The 21,422-nt window shown below is 36.7% G+C and overlaps 1 protein-coding gene across 2 annotated transcripts in view; it reads left to right on the top strand.

Moving 5' to 3' along the window:
• Lrrc7 (leucine rich repeat containing 7) overlaps positions 1-21,422 on the top strand; it is a 374,249-nt gene that overhangs the window by 314,813 nt on the left and 38,014 nt on the right. The gene's annotated exons all lie outside the window — the stretch shown is intronic.

The raw sequence follows: 21,422 nt of genomic DNA on the forward strand, positions 1-21,422 counted from the left end.
ATAAGATGACATATGTCTGAATATATTGTGGGAAGAAGCCATTCGTGAAGGTGAAATTGGAAGTGCTGGAAAGGAAAGAATCTGCTTCATATGAGAAAAGAAAGAACGTATGTACATTTTGTAGGCTATTGAAGGAATGCATCATATTCAGTTATGCAATTGTAAAAGATTGCTATTTTTTCTTACATCTTATCTTTAAGTAGTTGTACAAAAGAATTGCCATTCAACAATGTACTTTGTGAGTACAGTGCATCTTGACTAAAGTCGTTCCTTTTAACATTCTTACCCATCGTTCCCAGACCACCCCATTTCTGGCTTCCCTTTATTTTGTAGGCTATGCATTGAAGTTTTTCACTACATTCTTCTCTCCTTCTCTTCATTTCTCTACTCTCTCCCCTTGACCCCATCCCATCCCTTTCAAGTATCTGTTCCTAGAAAACTTATTATTTATTACTCTAAATGGAACTACCAGGTGTTTATATTTTCTATTCATGCATCCATTTTTATTTGAAAAGTCCACAACAATATGTTAAGTCATAACATCAGTTCAAGTGAGAACGTTCATTTTCTTGCATCAATACTTAATGTAGAAATCCTTTGTCAGTCTATAACTGGTTAAACATCTGTGAACTCAGATTTATCAAAGAATAAAATAATTGTTTAATCTACCTGAAAGCATTCAACGGTCTTCTTTAGCATTAGTGAGTCTGCCTCCCTGAGTGTCTGTACCTTTTGGGTGTTCAAGGTTAATACAGACTTAGCAATTGGAAAGGTAAATATGAATAACAAGGGTCAGTATCAGAATGGAGACAGGTGAAGACAAAGGTATAAATGGTTGCTGATTTAGCCTTGGCTCACAAACATTTCCTTTATGCTGATCTTTTCTGTGATTTCCCACATCTATACCATGAGCTCAACCACCAGGAGCTTTGGGGTTTGCCAGGACATCATCTCTGAGGCATGTGAAGAAGTTTATCCTGAGAAACTAGAAGAAATGATGTGATGTGTGTGTGTGTGTGCACGTGTGCACGTGCATGAGTAATCTTTTCCATGTTCCTAATAATCTTCTCTGATTCCACTTCCAAATTGCAATGGTAGTTTTTTTCAGGACCATATGAAGTGTTTTGGAAATATTTGTTTGTAAAGTTTCAAGGCAGAACTATTTATTCTTCACTTTAGTTTTAACAATTGTTTTTCTTTTAGATAGATTTCAACCTTTCTACAAATATGAAAAGGTTAGATCTAAAATGCCATTTAGAAATCATAAATTGTTTTGCTGTTCTCCAAATGGCCATATCACATTTTGTGTTTTAAAACAGCTGGATCAGATTTGTACTGGGATTGGGTTTTCACTAGATAATAAAAGTTCATCTATTGTAGAACTTTCCGAAGGGCCAGAATAAACTAGAACCATTTTAAAATAAGCAGATATTCAACCATAATAGGAACTAGTATGGTATTGCTGTAATCCCAGCCCTTGCAATGTTGAAGACAAAATATCATGAGTTCAGAAGATCATAAGGAGATCCTGTCCCAAATGAAAAGAAAAATCACTTAAAGATACATTGAAGGGTTTGGAGGAATGGCTCAGTTGGTATAGCACCAGCCAGTGAATGAAAGTGTCAGCACCCAAGTTTAAATGTCTCTCTAAGTCAGGACAAAAAAGATATGTTTACAAATTTATGTTATTTTATAAATATCTAAAATGTATAATCTTTAAATTGTCATTGGAGAGTATTATCAAACTTTTTCCTGTCAAAAAAGTCTTTCACGTAGCTATATATGTGGACTTGGGAAGAAAAAACAAAGAAAAAGTACTTTTAACTCTGAGATTCAACAAAATGCTATTGAGATGCCTTCTAAGATGTGGGAAGGAATTTCATTTACATAGACATAGAAGAGAGTACAGAACAGATAAAAAACAGACAGACATGAAATTAAACATTGAGACAAGCATAGGCCACTGAAAATAAAAGCGTATCTTAAGGCTCTCAGAGTCAAGATATTGAAGAGCACATATGAAAATCAGACAGGAAACGCTACATATTAGAGACAAGAGGTATAAAAATGTTTCCTATTAACATCAGCATCAAGTCAAAAATACCTATTCTGGTTACAGTAAAATTCAATTTGAAAAATAAATGATTCTGAAACTTGACTTACTGTCATTCTGCAGCTAAGCTTTCCTTTTGTGCAGAAGGAAATGGGTGAGTTAAAATAGATTTTTTTGCTTTGACTTTACAATTAATAAAGATTCATTATTAGTAACAAAGGACCCTAACAAAATAATGCCTTAGTTCATTAATCCCTAAGCAAATGAGAGGAATCGTCTGTGAGTAGCAACCTCAATCCGGCTTCAGAATTTCTTCATTGTCTTTCTTAACACTTTTCTTTTCTGATTGTAGCAAATATTTTACTGATCCACATAGTGTTCCTTCTGGTTGCTGGGTATGCAGCAGAAAAGATTCTAATTCCTTAAAATGTGAAACCAGATTGAAATTCCTTACATAGAGTCATTTTCAGATCTTGTGAGATGTTTTCTTCATCCTCTTTCTCTCTTCCCCCTCATGGCCATGTCCCTGAGAATGTCTTCTACAGCCCTACTAAAGACTGCACTGATATCCATGGTAATAGCATATGAGGAAATGGATGACAAATAGCTTTATGAATAGCAGCTAAATGTCTTGATGAGTCTGCCCCCAAACAAGAAATGAACCTAAATAGGATAGATTAATAAAGTCATACAATTGCAGAATGTTTTACAGAAAAAAATCAACCCAGTAAGTAGTCCCTAATGAGACCCTTCTTATAGAAGTATATACAATTTGTATTCATGGAAAGCTAGTCTTTTAGGGAGACATAAATCAAAAGTAGAACAGTGAGATGGGATCGAATATATGCAGATAAAAAGGAGCATCTACTCCTAATGAGACGTCGAAAGAGGTTCTAGATCTAGTCATGCAACCCTACTTCTCTTTAAGTTTTGGTATCTAGAAATAATCTAGAACCAATTGTTCATGTGAATAATAGGAATTGCTACTTAATAAAGTCTTACTGGTTGCTAGGGGACTTTTAAAAGATATTTCTAATCCTATCAGTTACCAAGAAGCATTTCTTACACAAATATCCTTCTACTTGAAATGGAGTTAGGGACAGGAAAGGCTAAACATGTATTTCATCACAAGGGATGTTTGCAATTAGGGATCAGTTATTGATAATATTTGGCACCCACCAATCACTAATAGGAATCTCTTTGAGATTTCTAATAGTCACGTTTACTTATACATACAGTGTCATAGTAAGACACTGACTAATTCTGTGTATTAAATCTATGCTTCTATCTCTACTAAACTTACGTGATCATGGTCTTTATGGCAATATTAGATACTGTTCTGGGACAGAATCAAGTACACTAAGGTTGAAGTTGTACAAGTTATTATGTGTAGAACAACCTAAAAAATGTACACAAATATCTATGGTATCAAATCAAGTGACACATTTTTATGATACCATAGAAGAGTATCATTATAAAAACATTGATATAAACAAAATAGAATTCTTAAAGTAAAACTTAAATATTGTCATGGTAATCTTTTCCAGAAACACCAATACTACCATGTTTTTTTTTTGCTGTACTATGAAAATAAGAATTGATATACCTATTAGACTCATGGTTTTATATCACTAAAAATTAGCATAACATGGAAATGGAAAGTGAGAGAATGACACAGATAAAGAGATAGAGACAGAGACAAAGACAAAGGTAGAGAAACAGTGTTAAAATTATTTGCCAAGCAAAAGTATATGGCCTCAAAGGAGGAAAACTTCTATGAAGATATCATTCTTGGTGGAGACAATATTGTTCTCATCTAGACAAATTCTAACATCCCTTTTATAGAATGCAAATCCAAAAACTATGAATCCACTAGGTATTAAATCAGAGGAAGGAAATAAATTTGCTACTGATTAAAGTAATAGAAAGACTGGCGAATAAAAATGCTTAGTATAGGGCTGGGGATATGGCCTAGTGGCAAGAGTGCTTGACTTGTATACATGAAGCCCTGGGTTCAATTCCCAACACCACATATATAGAAAATGGCCAGAAGGGGCGCTGTGGCTCAAGTGGCAGAGTGCTAGCCTTGAGCAAAAAGCAGCCAGGGACAGTGCTCAGGCCCTGAGTCCAAGCCCCAGGACTGACAAAAAAAAAAAAAAAAAAAAAAAAAATTTAGTATATCAACATGTGCCCTAGACATTCCTGGAAGAAAATTGAATTAACTCTAGCATAAATATTATCTTTTAGGAAAATCCAAAACAAAAGTTCAAGATAAATCCAATGCAATAAAAACATGCACACTTGGAGATTTAGATAACATAATAACACACAGGGGAATCAAAGATTGTAACCAGGAAGGAAAGTCAAAACCATAAGATTCTGGGCTGGGGATATAGCCTAGTGGCAAGAGTGCCTGCCTCGGATACACGAGGCCCTAGGTTCGATTCCCCAGCACCACATATACAGAAAACAGCCAGAAGCGGTGCTGTGGCTCAAGTGGCGGAGTGCTAGCCTTGAGCAGGAAGAAGCCAGGAACAGTGCTCAGGCCCTGAGTCCAAGGCCCAGGACTGGCCAAAAAAAAAAAAAAAAAAAACATAAGATTCTGCCTGTGCCTGGTAAATTATGCCTGTAATCCTAGATACTCAGGAGGTTGAGATCTGAGGAACAAAATTGGAATTACCCAGGGCACAGAGTCTTTGAGACTCTTATCTTCCATTAACCACCGAAAAAGCTAGAATGAATATGTACTACATATGATATACAATGTTACCCTGTCCATTCATCCATTCAAAGAGGCCACTCTTTAGCTTAATTTACTGATTGCTAGAATTAATTTGTAAGTCATAGTCTTTCTAAGAAAAATAGTTATGGAGTTCAGGGAGTGGACAATTTTCAGAAGTTAGTATTTGGGATTCATTCACAAAGCAGTAACTGGGAAAGCATGGCTACATGCTTGATAATTGACTTATTTTCAGAAACACTTTGTAAAACAAGTTGTCATTGATTAATTACAACACATTTAAAACCATTTCTTTCTGGTAATTGTTTATTATTATAGTCAAAGAACAATTACTTTCATTAACAGATAATAACTTCTTTTTTTTAATTTATTGTCAAGGTGATGTACAGAGGGGTTACAGTTACATATGTAAGATAGTGAGCACATTTCTTGCCAAACTTGTTACCCCTCCCTCATTTTTCTCCCTCCTCCCAATTCCCCCCTCAAGTTGTACAGTTTTTTTACAACATATTGTCTTGTTAGTATCACTGTTGCATTGGTTCACCTTGTACCCTTTGGCCCTTCCCTAATTCAGACAAACATATATCAATACCCAGGGTACCAAAATCAAATACACTGACAGTAGGGGCTAGACCATAGGGAAGATAAACAAAATAAAAAATAAATAATTTCATATAGTACATTAAAAATAACAACAATGATAAACTGCTTGTTTCCATATCTTGGAGTTCATTTTGCTTAACATCATCTTATGTGATCATAATTAGTATATGTCTAGAATAGTCCTTGCAGATTATCACAATAGTAACTTGTCTAGGATAGTCCTTGAAAATTATCACAATAGTAACTTCTTATTCTCATTGCTTTAGAGTATTTGCTATGTATTGAACAGTACACCAATTTCTTATAGTATTTTCTTTAAACCTCACAGCATTCTATAAATCCCTTATTATTATCTACAGTTATTTTTAGTGTTTTGTTTCTCTTTTTTTTTGCCAGTCATGGGGCTTGAACTCAGGGCCTGAACACTGTCCCTGGCTTTGTTTTGCTCAAGACTAGCTAGCACTCTATCTCTTGATCCACAGAACCCCTTCTGGCTTTTTCTACACATGTGGTACTAGGAATCAAACCCAGGGCTGCATGTATACGAGGCAAGTACTCTACCACTAGGCCATATTCCCAGCCCCTATTTCCTACAGTTTTATATGATAAGGAAAGAGCTTAGTATCCTTGTGTAAGATTGCATAACTGAAAGAAAAATGACTGATCCCAGGTCCATTTGACTCCGAGTACTAACTTATCTACATGCCTGTGTTACTGTTTTCAAATAGACACCTGACACTTCTGTTACTAATTCCGTTGTATATCATTTAAATCATGATATATAAGCGTTTAAGCTTGACTTTTTAAACTCAGTTTGCTATTGAGATTAATAATCTCTTCTTTTTATTATTGATTAAGACTCCATGGTATGGATGATTTGCAATTTAGCCAATCCTCCTTTGAAGGGAAAATGAATGGTGTTCAGATTTGACTAGTTTTAAAGAAAGCTGCTAGACATTCATGGGCACGTTTTATGTGAATAATAAAAGTCTTCCTAAATCTCTAAGATAGTTTCCCAGGAATGTGTTTGCTGAGTCTTATTGTACTTGTGTGCTCATATTTTAATTTTAAAAAAAACTGCACTGAACATTTCTGCAGAATGTCTCTGTTACTTTATATTTCCAGTAGTAATAAGTGAGTGGTCCAATGTTTGGCCATATATCTTCAATTTTTATTGTTATCTCTACATTCTGTTTTAATTATTCTGATGGATATAAAGTGATGTCTCATGACTTTTTTTAAATTTCCATAATGATAAATGATGTTCAACATCTTTTAATGCATTTATTTGTTACCATCTCTATGTTCTCTTTGGTGAAACGCCCATATTTTTTGGTCAGGCTCAATATTTTAGCCTCAACTTTTTAATTTTATGTTTGAGAGTTCTTTGTATACTTTAAGTATTACCTTTGTCATACACATAGTTTGCAAATATTTTCAGCAACTCAGTGGAATCTTTTTTGTCTTTCCATGTTTTAGTCTGAGATCTCTTTGGAGTTGATTTTCATAAATGATATGAGATGTAGGTTAAGCTTCATTTATTTTGTCTATGGGTATTCAACAGAGCCAGCATCATTTCTTTTAAAGATACTTTCCTACTTTGAATTAATTTTTACCTTTGTCTAAAATAATTTGGACATACTTTTTGGGCCTGTGTATGTATTCTCTGTCCTATTCCATTTGTCTGTGTGACGTCTTTCTGCAAAAACCACATAGTGTTAGCAGCTACAGCTATAAGCTTCAAATCAGATGCACTGATACCTCCTACTTTACATTTATTGTGATTTCCAACTTTGACATATTCAAAATATGTTTTATTATTGTACATAATATGGCAGAGACTATATTAATGAAGAATATTTGTGTATATGGGCATTTATATGAGAGAGCAATGAATTGTTTAGGAATTTGTTAATCCATTATATCAGTTTGGATTGAAACTTTACTTCTTTAATCTACCAATTTAAAATATGGTATGTCCCCATTTCCTAGGGTGTTCTTGAATGACATTGTCAACACTGGACAGTTTTCACCATATACATATTGTAATATCTCCACCTGATTTGTACTTGAATACTTCGTTCTTGAGTGATAGAACATGGTACTGCATTTTAAACATCAGTAGCTCTGCATTTGATGTCTTATGACAGTTCCAAATTCATTTGTTGATTCTTTTGAACCTTCTATGTGAACATTCATCAACAAATAAGGACAATTTGCTTCTTCTTTTGCAATTTGTAGACCTCTTATTGTCTTTTCCTTTATTAACTACAATTTGGAGTACATTGAATAACATCGAGGAGAACAGGCAATTAAATTTTGTTCCTGACATTTCTTTTGTTAAATTAAATTTAGTTTCCTGACTAATTCTTTTTCAAGAATTAGTTTTTCACCATTACCTTAAGTTTTTTTATATATTCGTTTTAGTAGTAGAGGACATTACTCTGTATCTGTTGCTATAAACATGTTTATCATGATTGGATTTTGAATTTTTCAAACTTTTTTGGCTTCATTTACATGACTTGCCTTCTGTTATTCATTGACATGTTACATTTTATTGATTTTTTAATATGAACAAGCTTTGTATCATTGAAATATTTCTCACCTGATCATGGCATTCAAATAATTCGTTTTATATGTTAAAGAATCAAGTTGTCAATACTTTGTTAAGAATGTTTGGAGCTATATTATGACGAACACTGATCTATAATATCTTTCTTCCTTTTCTTCCTTTCTTCTACTTCTGGTATTGTTTTTGTTTATATATTTTTGTCTTAATATCAGTAAGGGTAATCACTAGTCTCACACACAAACTAGAGGTAGTTCTTTTCTCTGTTTTTCAAAAGAGGTTGTGTAAAATTGGTCAATGATTCTTATTTCCAAGTTCAATAGTATTCTCCAGTGAAATTCCCTACCGTAGGTATATTTTTCACTCAGAATTTTTTAATTGCCAGTAGGAATGTTTATAGTTCTGTTTTATGGAGGGTGCTAGTTTGTGTTTTTCAAGGAAGTAACCTATTTCATCTGAGTTGTCATATGTAAGTCTGTAAGAATTGTTGATCATATTAATTTATTGTCTTTATTTTATATTCTTGATAATTTTCAGCTAGTTTTCTCTCACTTATTTAGAGAAGAGTATTGGGTCTTCAACTGTAATTTGAACTTTTCCTTCTAGTTTCAATTCAATAAATTTTGTTTCACATATTTATAGCTCTGTTGTAATATGCCATCTTGATGGACTGATCTTTTTCCACAGCATAAAACCTGTGTTCCTTCAGTAATTATTTTCTTCTGAAATGAACTTTATCTGGCACCAGCATAGCTGCTCTCTATTCCTTACTTTCAAGATATAACTTCTTAGGTCTTTTTTATTTTATACCTTCCTATATAATTATATTTGAATTAAGATAATTATTATTAAGCTATCTGTGAAGCTCTATCTCTTAATTTGTATATTTAGGTCCTCAAATTTAAAAGTAGAATTGGTACATTAAAGTTTGCTTCTCTGTGTGTGTCTGTATGTGACTGTCTGTGTCTGTATCTACATGTATATATACATGCATTTATATGCAAGTATACAAATTAGATGTATACATACGTGTGTTGCTTTTTTGTTTCTCCATTTCTTTTTTCTACTTCTCGATTATTTTAACATACTTTAGAATTCCATCTTGATCTATGTATAATGGTTTTATTATTTCTCTTCCTATAGCTTTCATAGTGGTTGTTTCTAGTGATGTACATATATATGGTCTTGTGAATTACCAATAAGTCGTATCTACCTGTACCATCATTTGCCAGGCTAGCTCTCTACTATTTTGAGCCACCGCTACGCTTCTGTTTTTTTCTTGTTGTTAATTGGAGATAAAAGACACACAGGGACTTTCCTGCGCAGGCTGGCTTCAGATCTCAGCCTGCTGAGTAGCTAGAATTACAGGTGTGAGCCACCAGCACCAAGCTTCTGTTTTTGTTTTTGTTTTTTACTTTCATATGCATTCGTGTGCGTGCATGTGTAGTGTATGTGCATTCTTAGGGCTCAAACTCAGTGCCTGGGTGCTATGTCTGAGCATTTTTGGTGGAGGCTAGTGCTCTACCATTTGAGCCATAGCCCCACGTCTAGCTTTTGTTGTTGTTGTTAATTGGTGATATGAGGCTCAAAGATTTTCCTGCCTGGGCTGGCTTCAAACCATGATTCTCAGAACTCAGCCTCCTGGGTAACTAAGATTACAGGCATGAGCCACCAGTGCCTGGTGACATCTTATATTTCCTTTTCTTTCTTTTTTCCCCTTTCTTTCATTTTCTATTTCTTTTCTAAGAATTTTTATTTCTTTGCTAATGGATTTTTTTTAGTGTGTGTGTAATTTGGTCATTGAAGTCTTTTTTCTTGGCGGCTGCTTAGAGTCAGATAAATCTAGCATCTTCGTATTGACATTGTAACATCTCCATAACAATATCTATTGATTATCATTTTTTCATCTGGTCTGATATCTTCCTGACTCTTCGTATGATGAGTGGTTTTTACATTGGAATCTCGACATATATTTTTCATTATATTACAAATCGCTGGATTTTACTCAAACCTCCCATTTTAGGGAGCTTTCTCTGATACTTTACTCAGTAGCGATAGATGTCTAGTTTTCCCTTTTCAACTTCATTGACATCTGAGCAAAAGCTGCTGAGTATTGCTCAGTGGGGATGCAAGTTACAACGCTGCCTCTGGTTCCCTCTGGTGACAATGAAAGTCCTGATTCTCACCAAGGCTCATTTCTAACATTACCCTGATGGAAAGGTAGGAGCTGTCTCACTGTGGCTGGGAAGTATAGAAAGCCCAAACTGGAGTAAGGCTTATTACTAGTCATTGGGGATGAGATAGTTGTGGCCCTTTACTTAGCCTTTCTTGATAACCTTTCAGCAAGAAGGTTGATGGGCTTTGTTATATCCTCATGTGAGTAGAAATCTAGGCTCCCCATTAGGCCTGTGCTGGCTTTATTATATTTGGGCTGTAGTTATTTCTGCAGTTTTCACTATGGTAGGAAAGTTACTATTTAAAAGTATTCTGTGCACTAGGCTTTTCTTTTAGCCAGAAAGGGAGCAAGTTTTTGCTTGACATTGCTTGATACCTATTGACATTCACAGATTTCTTCATTCTTTAATTCCATATCTGGCTCTGTATTTCCAGGTTGTGACTTGGTTGCTATGTATCTTTTACTATATTTGTTCAGAATATTGTTATATTAGTTCATATACAGTACCCAAGGATTGTCAGTAAATTTAAGGAAAAGAATAGGTGATAGTACACCTATTCTATCTACATGAAAGCAAAAGTCTCCCTGGCTCACTTTTCAAAACATAGCCTACATTAAAGAAGGAATTATAGACTATGTAGCATGAATAAAAATGATATGGCTGGGTTTTTGTAATGGTTGCTTAACAAAATTTTAAAAACTGATATTTTTAGTGAGTTCCTCAATTATACTTTGGAGACGACTCTATGTTGTTGACTTGGATTCTGAGCATTTTGAGAAGTCTTTTGCACTTTTAGGTAGTGATTTTTAGATATTGAATTATGTTCTTTTGAACATTCTTAGTGGTATAAATCCTTTGAGGCTGTATTTGATTTTTAGAGCAAATTCTATGGGTTTAAGAACCAAGATGGGGGCTGGCAATATGGCCTAGTGGCAAGAGTGCTTGCCTCATATACATGAAGCCCTGGGTTCAATTCCTCAGCACCACATATACAGAAAAGACCAGAAGTGGTGCTGTAGCTCAAGTTGGCAGAGTGCTAGCCTTGAGCAAAAAGAAGCCAGAGACTGTGCTCAGGCCCTGAGTCCAAGGCCCAGGACTGGCAAAAAAAAAAAAAGAAAAAGAAAAAAAAGAAAAAAGAAAGAACCAAGATGGGAAGTAAAACAAATGACCAAATTAGGAAATGGCAATACCCATCTTAGTCTAACACTCCTGGTTAAAATAACAGTGTGAACCAAAGCATTATTGAAGTGATAGAGTCATTCATTCTTTTTATATAAAACCTCCCAAATACTTAACAATTTCCCATAATAAGACTGATTAGCTGTGGATGAATTTTGGCTGAACAATACCATTCAGTATCAAATCTACATTTACGTCAATCCTATGGGTATTGAAGCTTTTCACTGGAAATTTCACAGTTTATTTGGGGGAGACGGGGATCAATTTGAAAGCACCATTTCCATTACTATTCTCCTAAAATACATGTTGTTTGGCCCAACATCCCTTGAAGGCTTCAAAAAAATAGCAAAGCTTTTCTATCTCTTTTTATCATTCAAAATGTGTAGCACAGCCTTCGTCGAAACCTTTATGTCCAAATTCCCCTCAGTGTGAATTGGTGTTCATATAGCTAACCTCTTCTTGAACTAATCCAGACTCTAACATTTTCTTCAGTCCTTTTTGCTCCATCACACGCAATCCTATTACCTTTCCTAAGTCTTTGTGCCACTAAAAAAGTGTTCTCTACAGACCTTCTGCAACATAATTGCCCCTCCAGTTGTTTTGTCATTGATGTTTGTTTAACTTTACACAATATTGAATGTGTTAATTTTTTTCTTTGTATGTCTGTCATTCACTTCACCATTCATCACAGTCTACAGCCCAAGAGAATAAAAACGCTGCTGTTGCAAGCAAAATCATTTTACAGCAGGTTCCTACCATACCTCCTTTTTGTTCTGCTAGTCCATCTGAGAAAAAAATTGCTATTACTTCATAGTAATAGAAAGACTACTTAAATACAATAGCCTTGTCTTTTTGCTTTAACTCTTAAACTTGAACCCACCTCCTGCATAGCATCTAAAATAGCTAATAGGCCTAACACACCAAGTAGGAAATTGCCTTTTGGCAAATTCAAGAGCTGCTAAAACAACTGAATACATCCTCCCTCAACAACCTGCCTGAGCTGGGTTAAACTGCATTCCTCAGATCTCAGCCTCCTGAGATGCTAGGAATACAGCTGTGAGCCACCACCACCCAGCCCGCATGGTTCTTTTTAAAAAAAAAAAAATTATTGTCAAGGTGATGTACAGAGGAGTTACAGTTATATACGTAAGGTCACTACTTTGTCAAACTTGTTAACCTTCCCTCATTTTTCTTCCACTTTCTCTCCCTTCCAATTCCCCTGCCAGGTTTTTTTTAATTCACAGTTGAACTATTTTGAGTAGGAAACTACTTTAGAGGAAGAGGGCAGCAGTATAAGCCATACTTAAAAGCATGACCTTTGATAGCCATAATCAAATGCTGGTCGTTCTGGTTTACCAGTTGTACAAATTAGTAGGGAAACTGACTTTACCTCTTTGAGTCTTAATTTTATTCTTAGTATAACTGGACAGGACAATAATGGGTAACTATTATAGTTACAGTGCCTTATGAAGAATATTAGAAAAGGTATGTGTTAGAGTTATTTATTAAACATAGTTACCATGCCAGTCATAAAAACAGTACAGAGCACCTGGTTCTGCCCCTCAAAAGAATCCAAAGACCACCTCATCTTGAGCTCAGATTTCCTCATGAAGAGAAAAATTAGTCTGACAGCTATTACAGTTCTTTATTTTTTCAAATTTTTATTATCAAACTGATGTACAGAGAGGTTACAGTTTCATACGTTAGGATTGGATACATTTCTTGTACTGTTTGTTACCTTGTCCCTCATACCCCCCTCCCCCTCCCCCTTACCCTTTCACCGCCTGAGGTGTTCAGTTCATTTACACCAAACAGTTTTGCAAGTATTGCTTTTGTAGTTGTTTCTCTTTTTTTACCCTGTGTCTCTCAATTTTGGTATTCCCTTTCAATTTCCTAATTCCAATACCAGTATACACAGTTTCCAATATACTCAGATAAGATTACAGAGATAGTGTAGGTACAACCACAGGAAGGTGATACAAGAACATCATCCATAATAGAAGCTACAGATACACATGGGATGTTGAAAGTAGCTACAACTGTGATATATCAATTGTCTCCATAACATGGAGTTCATTTCACTTAGGATTATCGTATGTGTTCATAAGGGTATAGCTATTGGGCCTTGTGGTGCTCTGCTATGACTAGCCTAAACCTGTACTAATTATTCCCACTAAGGGAGACCATAGAGTCCATGTTTCTTTGGGTCTGGCTCACTTCACTTAGTATAATTTTTTCCAAGTCTTTCCATTTCCTTACAAATGGGACAATGTCATTCTTTCTGATAGAGGCATAAAATTCCATTGTGTATATGTACCACATTTTCCTGATCCATTCGTCTACTGAGGAGCATCTGGGTTGGTTCCAGATTCTCGCTATGACAAATTGTGCTGCAATGAACATTGTTGTGCTGGTGGCATTACTATGATTTTGTTTGTGGTCTTTTGGATAGATACCCAAAAGTGGGGCTGCTGGGTCATAGGGGAGTTCTATATTTAGCCTTCTGAGGAATCTCCATACTGCTTGCCATAGTGGCTGAACCAGTTTACATTCCCACCAACAGTGAAGTAGGGTTCCCTTTTGGCCACATCCCCTCCAACAATTGTTATTGTTAGTTTTCTTGATATATGACATTCTTACTGGGGTGAGATGGAATCTCAATGTTGTTTTGATTTGCATTTCTTTTATGGCCAGTGATGTAGAGCATTTTTTCATATGTCTCTTGGCCATTCTCAATTCCTCATCAGAGAAGTCTCTTTGTAAGTCTTTAGCCCACTTGATGAGGGGGCTATTGGTTCTTTGCGGTTTTGTTTTGGAAGAAGGTAATTTTTTTAGTTCTGCATATATTTTAGATATGAGGCCTTTGTCTGTTGAATGGCTGGTAAAGATCTTCTCCCAGTCTATAGGCTTTCTGTTTATCTTGCGAGCTATGTCCTTTGCCTTGCAGAAGCTCTGAAGTTTGATGCATTCCCATTTGTCCAACCTTTCTTTGATTGTAGCCATTCTGGGTCTTTGTTAAGGAAGTTACGTCCTGCGCCAAGGAGCCCAAGTGTTTCTCCTACTCCTTCCTTTAGTGTTTTCAGGGTGTCTGTTTTGATTTCGAGGTCTTTAATCCATTTGGAATTGATTTTGGTGCAGGGTGATATATAAGGATCTAGTTTTAGTTGTTTTCTTTTAATAATTTTTCTCTGTTTTGTGCATCTGTCTTCCACTATTTTTATTTTATTTCTCTCTTTGCCTTGATTATATTCAGGAATGTTCCCTGGAATCCCAGTTTTTCCAGGGCTTTTAGCATAAATGGGTGCTGGATTTTATCAAATGCTTTTTCCGCATCCAGAGATAAAACCATGTGGTTCTTTAGCTTGCTCCGGTTGATGTGGTGGATTACATTAATTGACTTGCGTATATTAAACCAACTTTGCATCCCTGGGATGAATCCAGTTTGATCGTGGTGTATGATTTTTTTGATGACCTGTTGAAATCGATTGGCCAGAATTTTGTTGAGAATTTTTGCATCTATGTTCATCAGGGAGATCAGTCTATAGTCCTTTTTCCGTGATGAGTCCCTGCCTGGTTTTGGGATGAGGGTTATACTGGCTTCATAGAATGAGTCTGGAAGTGATCGTTCTCTTTCAATTTCATTGAAGAGTTTGTGAAATATTGGTGTGAGTTCTGTTTTAAAGGCCTTGTAGAATTCTGCAGTGAATCCGTCTGGACCTGGGCTTTTCTTGGATAGGAGATCATTTATTGCCATTTCTATTTCAATACTGGATATGGGTCTGTTTAGAAGGTTTAAATCTTCATGGTTGAGTTTAGGGATATGAATTTTTTCTAGGAAATCATCGATTTCTTCCCAGTTCTCGAATTTGTTGGCATAAAGGTTTGCAAAATAGTCCCTTATTATTTTCTGAATTTCGGTTATTTCTGTGGTGATGTTACCTGTTTCATCTCTTATCTTGTTTATTTGAGTGTGCTGCCTTCGTTTTTTGGTCAAGTTTGCCAGGGGTCTGTCTATCTTGTTGATTTTTTTCAAAGAACCAACTCTTTGTTTTGTTGATTTTTTTCGATGGTTTTGTTCGTCTCTAATTGATTTAATTCTGATTTTATTTTAATTATTTGCTTCTGTCTATTGACTTGGGGTTTGGCTTGTTGTTCTCTCTCAAGGAAATTAAGGTGCTTCCTCAAATTATTGAGTTGCTGTTTCTCCAGTTTGTTGATGTATGCACTCAGAGATATAAATTTTCCTCTGAGTACTGCCTTTGCTGTATCCCAAAGGAGCTGGTACTTTGTGTCCTCAACTTGGTTGAATTCCATAAACATTTGAATTTCCATTTTAATTTCTTCAATGACCCTCTGATGGTTCAGCAGTGTGTTGTTTAGTCTCCATGAATTGTATCATTTTCTGTGGTGGCTGTTTGAGTTGAGCTCTAATTTTATTCCATTGTGGTCTGAGAGAATGCAGGGAATGGTTTTGATACTTCTGAATTTGTACAGATTTTCTTTGTGCCCTAAGATGTGATCTATTTTGGAGAATGTTCCATGTGCTGCCGAAAAGAATGTGTATTCTGTTGTTGGTGGGTGGAATATTCTGTAGATGTCGGTTAAGTCTAGTTGGTCTATGCAATTGTTTAGTTCTGTGGTTTCTTTGTTCAGTTTGTGGCATGTTGATCTGTCCAGAAGTGATAGTGGAGTGTTAAAGTCCCCAACTATCAATGTGTTTGGGTCTATGAGTGTTTTTAGAGTCAGTAGTGTTTGTTTGATGAAGTTGGGTGCTCCTGCATTTGGTGTGTAGATATTTAGAATGGTTATATCTTCCTGTAGGAGAGATCCCTTTACTAGTATGTAGTAACCTTCTTTGTCTCTTCTTACCTTTTTTAATTTGAAGTCAATTTTGACTGATACTAGGATTGCAACTCCAGCCTGCTTATGGGGGCCATTTGCTTGATAGATTTGTTTCCAGCCTTTCACTTTTAGAAGATGTTTACTTTTGCTGGACAGATGTGTCTCTTGGAGGCAGCAGAAAGATGGATCTTGATTTTTGATCCAAGTTATGAGCCTATGTCGTTTGATTGGAGAATTAAGTCCATTAATGTTGAGAGTTAGGATTGAGAGATGATCGTTTGTTCCTTTCATTATCACTATCTTGTTTAAAGCTGTGTCTTCCCATTTCTTGATCTGATGTTTACTAATTAGGGTTCATTTCTCTGTCTGTATTGGGATCTTGATTATTATCCCTGTATAGTACATCTTTGAAGATTTTCTGTAAAGCTGGTTTCGTGGAGATATATTGTTTCAGTTTTTCCTTACTGTGGAAGACTTTTATTTGACCTTCGGCTATGAATGAGAGTTTGGCTGGGTACAGAATTCTTGGTTGGTAGTTACTTTTATTTAGTGTTTGGTATACTTCATTCCAGGCTCTCCTTGCTTTCATGGTCTCTGCTGAAAAGTCTGGGGTAATTCTAATTGCTTTTCCTTTATATGTGATTGTTTTCTTTGCCCTAACAGCTTTGAGTATTTTTTCCTTGCACTCTGCTGAACCTGTTTTGATCACAATGTGTCTGTGGGATGTCCTATTCTGGTCTGGCCGGTTTGGGGTTCTAAATGCTTCTTGTATCTGTATAGGCCTTTCCTTCTGGATATTTGGGAAGTTCTCAGCTAATAGTCTGTTAAATAGGTTGCCTATCCCATTAACCTCTTTCTCCAAGTTTTCCTCAATACCTATTATCCTTAAATTGGGCTTCCTGATCGTGTCTTGAATCTCCTGTAGCGATCTGTTTTGTTGATTGGACTGGATTTGTATTGATTTTTTATCTTTCTCCATAGAATCTAAGGAATCTTACGCTCCTGAAATTCGATCCTCTGCTTCAGTTAGTCGGGACTGTAGGCTAGCTACTTGATTTCGAATTTCTTTTCCTTCTGACTGGTCTTTCCTGATGACTTCCATGTCATTTCTTAGGTCTTGCATGGACTTCTTTACTTCATTAACTTCATTACTTTGGTTTTGAGTGGTGTCTCTCAAATCTTTAAGCTGGTTAGCTATCTTTTCATTTGACTCTTGAAGTTCATTTATCTTTCTATTTGTGGATGCCATGAAATTCTCCATTAATTTTTGCTTTGCCTCCTCACGCTCTAGAATAATTGACTGAAGAGATTCAAACTTTTCATTTATCATGTTTATCAGTAGACTTTGTAGAGCATTTTGGGGGTTCTCTTCTATGTCTTTGATTGACTGCTCTGCTTCCTGCTTGTTTTGAGTGGGGGATAAGACTTCATTGTTTGCCATCTTTCTTGTGTTCCTTCTGCCCATTTGAATTGGGGATGCCAGTTTACCAGCACTTATGAGCACCGTTTAAGACCCAAAGCAGCCCTTACCAAGCACTGTTGTGTAAATCTTACAAGTTCACAATTATATACAGATACCCTGTATACCTGTCTATAAAATTAGATTTGGTGTTCCTAAAGAATACAATTTCAATATAACAACCGATCCTGGGCCCTGTATTCAGTAGTTACTTATTTACTGTTACAACCCTATAAGCAATTCTTGTTTTTGTATTAAGTTCTTTTAGGACTGCCTTTCTCTATGAACCCCTTTGATTAACTCGGATTAAGCTGGGATACCTTCTATCCAATAACCAGGAGTCAATGGAGACTGGGGGTCCAGGCAGTAAGTCAGGAGGGTAAGTTGGAGGTAGTAAAGAGAATAGAGTAAAATGTATTGGGGAGGGGAGATGGTGATTTTGGTTTAGTTTCAGTTACGTGGAAATGTGGAGAAGAGTAGAATCAGTAGAAAGAACATGATAGATATGATAGATAATGATAGATATGAAATGATAGATAATGGAGAGTTAGCAGAAAAGAGTGGAGGTGTTCTTCATAGGAAGGTAATTTTTAAAGAAAGAGAACGCAAAGAGAGAGAAATAAAGTAAAAATAGTAGAAGACAGATGCACAAAACAGAGAAAAATTATTTTAAAAAGAAAAATAAATAAAAAGGAAAAAATATCAGAAAAGGAACAACCCAAACAAACAGAAAAGAAAAAAACTTGATAAAACAAGCAGGTAAAAATAGAAAACATGAAAAGAAAAAAAAAAAACCGACGACATTTCCAAAATGAAATTTTTTTTTTAAGTTTAAAAAAATGTTGAGGGGCTGGGAATATGGCCTAGTGGCAATAGTGCTTGCCTCATATACGTGAAGCCCTGGGTTCGATTCCCCAGCACCACATATATACAAAATGGCCAGAATTGGTGCTGTGGCTCAAGGGGCTAAGTGCTAGCCTTGAGCAAAAAGAAGCCAGGGACAGTGCTCAGGCCCTGAGTCCAAGCCCAGGACTGGCCAAAAAAAAAAAAAAAATGTTGAAAAGAAAAAGAAAAAAAAATGGAGTCCTCCTTGTTTGGGTGGTCTTTCCTTGGTCTCTGGTTTCCTTGTGATGGTCTGCAGTCTATATTCCTGATTCACTGGGTTTGGATTGATTTCAGTTTGCTCCTCTGTCTGCTGTGGGGCCACGGCCTTTAAAGCCTGGCTTTGAATAGGCTGTGAACTCAGCAGGGCGGGCCGCCTGTTTTACCTGGCTGAGAGTTGCTGGCCTGGGTGAGGCTTCGCCCTCCTGGGTGGGGCGGCCTCCTTGGTGGACGTGGCTATGGAAAGCAGCTCCGTTTCGGGCTGGGAATTGGGCTTCCTCTGTGACGGGACCATTTACCTGTCTTAGGAACTATTCGTTCCTCTGGCTGGTGTTTCCGTGCCACCGGGAGCTGCTTTCGCTTTAAATTTAGAAGTTCCGGTGGGCAGGGCGGGGCACCTCTGGCTAAGCCGTGGCCCAGGACACGCCTCCCGCCTGGGCAGGGGGCGTTCTCCTGGGTGGAGCTGGCTCTCACTGTTCGGTCCCTCCTGCCCTTTTCAAAGATGGCTACTTTGACCTCGATTTCCCCAGGCCTGCTTTAGTTCCAATCTGGTCTGACCCTATGCCAGTGGCAAAGATGGCGCTTTGCTCTGGCGGTGGGGGAAGGGCTGCCTTCCAGAAGCTGCTGTGGGCATGAGTGAGAATATCTTTCGTGGGGTACTCACGCTTTCTCGGCGATTTCAGGTTGTCCGTGCTCAGCCGCCGTCTGGAGTATTTCTCCCTGGTCTCTGCTGTGTGCTCTAGCTGCTTGGAGTGCAGGTTGCTGTGCCGGGCGCTGTGCCGGCGCCGGCACTGGCGTGGCAGTGGGATATCGTCCAGAGCTCGAATCTGTGTTTTTAGACGAGCAAAGTCGATTTTTCCTTCCTGGCCAGAATCCCTGTACTGTTACAACTTACTCTGGTTGCCTTTCTAGTAGTAAAAGTTTCTATGGGGTGAGCAAACTGCGATGTCGGAGAGAGCTCAGCTAGTGCACTGCAGCTCCTCTGCTGTCTTCCCGTAAGTCTCGCTATTACAGTTCTTTAATCAAGAGAATTAGGTTGCCACACTTGGACAGACTGTTAACCGATTAATCAACAAAGTAATCCTTAAGCAGTCACTATTTACTTCCCCTGGTAGATAATAAGTCAAGGAGCCAAAATGAGGGTTGGCGGGTGGGGGAAATTAGTAAGTAGTTGTACTAATAGGTTGCAATTCCATACCTCAGGCTATGAATACCATGCATCTTGATCAGTCTTCCCTTTCATCATTCTTCTTGATCAAAACTGTTTTGACTTCCTTCAAAGTTTATATGGTGCAAAATTTCTTGATTATATTTTGATCTTCCCTTTCTCCTTATCCAATCACTGAAGACCCACAAATACTATGCTAGTGGATATGGGGAATCAATTTAAGTGTGGAAGACATACTCCCTGCTTCTCTAACTACAAGAGATTTTCTCTAATGATGTAACCATACACAGAATGGGTTCATTCAGAATACAGCAGTTCAAAATATGATAATAGCTTTTTTTTTTTTTTTGCCCACCCTGGGGCTTGAACTAGGGCCTGAGCAGTGTCCCTGGCTTCTTTTTGCTCAAGGCTAGCACTACCACTTGAGCCACAGCGCCACTTCTGGCTTTTTCTCTATATGTGGGGCTGAGGAATCAAACTCAGGGCTTCATGTATATGAGGCAAGTACTGTACCACTGGGCCATATTCCTAGCCCCTGATAATAGCTTTATATTGCTTTATATTAAATATCATACTGGATTTACCAACCATGAGAACTTGAAATTCATTGGAAGCTTGGAAGAATGAATTTGTACTAAGCAAACACATTACCATAATGGTGCTCAATCTTCTAGATGGTTGAAAAAGTTAGAGTGTGTCCTTTCATGCAGATTTCTAAGAATACATACAATAGATATATAGACTGTTTCCTTTTGTGAGATTATCCTAATTGTAAGTATGAGTTTATTATTCTGTGATCTGTGTGTGTGTGTTGGCAGTGTTGGGTAGGTAACTGATCTTACATTGTACTGATACACTGAAACATTTTTGCAACTTGTCCTTTGGTTTCTCATAATATTGTAATGTGAATGTATAAAATTTTAATAATTCCAAAACAGCTAATTGAATATCTACATTCCAATCAAATGATTGTTTTTTTTACCCTGCATATTGCCAAATAGCAAATTTGAATATTTTCTTCCTAAATTACCTATTGCTGAGAATCCAACAACAGACTTTCCCACTTTAAATGGTTTTCACTAACTGTAGTTTATCACTACATTATCACTGTAGTTTCTTCGTTGTGTGTGTGGATGTGCTGCTCTTTAAGAACTGTAAAACAAGGCCAGTGCAGAGCTCATTTTGAAGACCTTTCCATATCTAATGCCTCCATCAGCTACAGATAGTTGTATGAACTTACCACATGATCAACTTTTAAGGTAACTTAGAGATTCCAAAAGACATAATCTTGATTTAATACTGTTACAAATTAATAAGTGTTGGCTATTCTCACCAGAACAAGCTTCCAATACACTTTATCATAAAACTTAGTGAATTCTATCTTTTGTCAGAATTAGGAAGCAGGTTTATTTTCCTTCATGTTAAAATATATTGCATATTTTAATTTAAAAGAATAAAATTGCCGGGCTGGGAATATGGCCTAGTGGCAAGAGTGCTTGCCTCGTATACATGAGGCCTTGAGTTCGATTCC

The sequence above is a fragment of the Perognathus longimembris genome, chromosome 7 (genome assembly GCF_023159225.1).
Source record: "Perognathus longimembris pacificus isolate PPM17 chromosome 7, ASM2315922v1, whole genome shotgun sequence".
Lineage (NCBI taxonomy): Eukaryota > Metazoa > Chordata > Mammalia > Rodentia > Heteromyidae > Perognathus > Perognathus longimembris.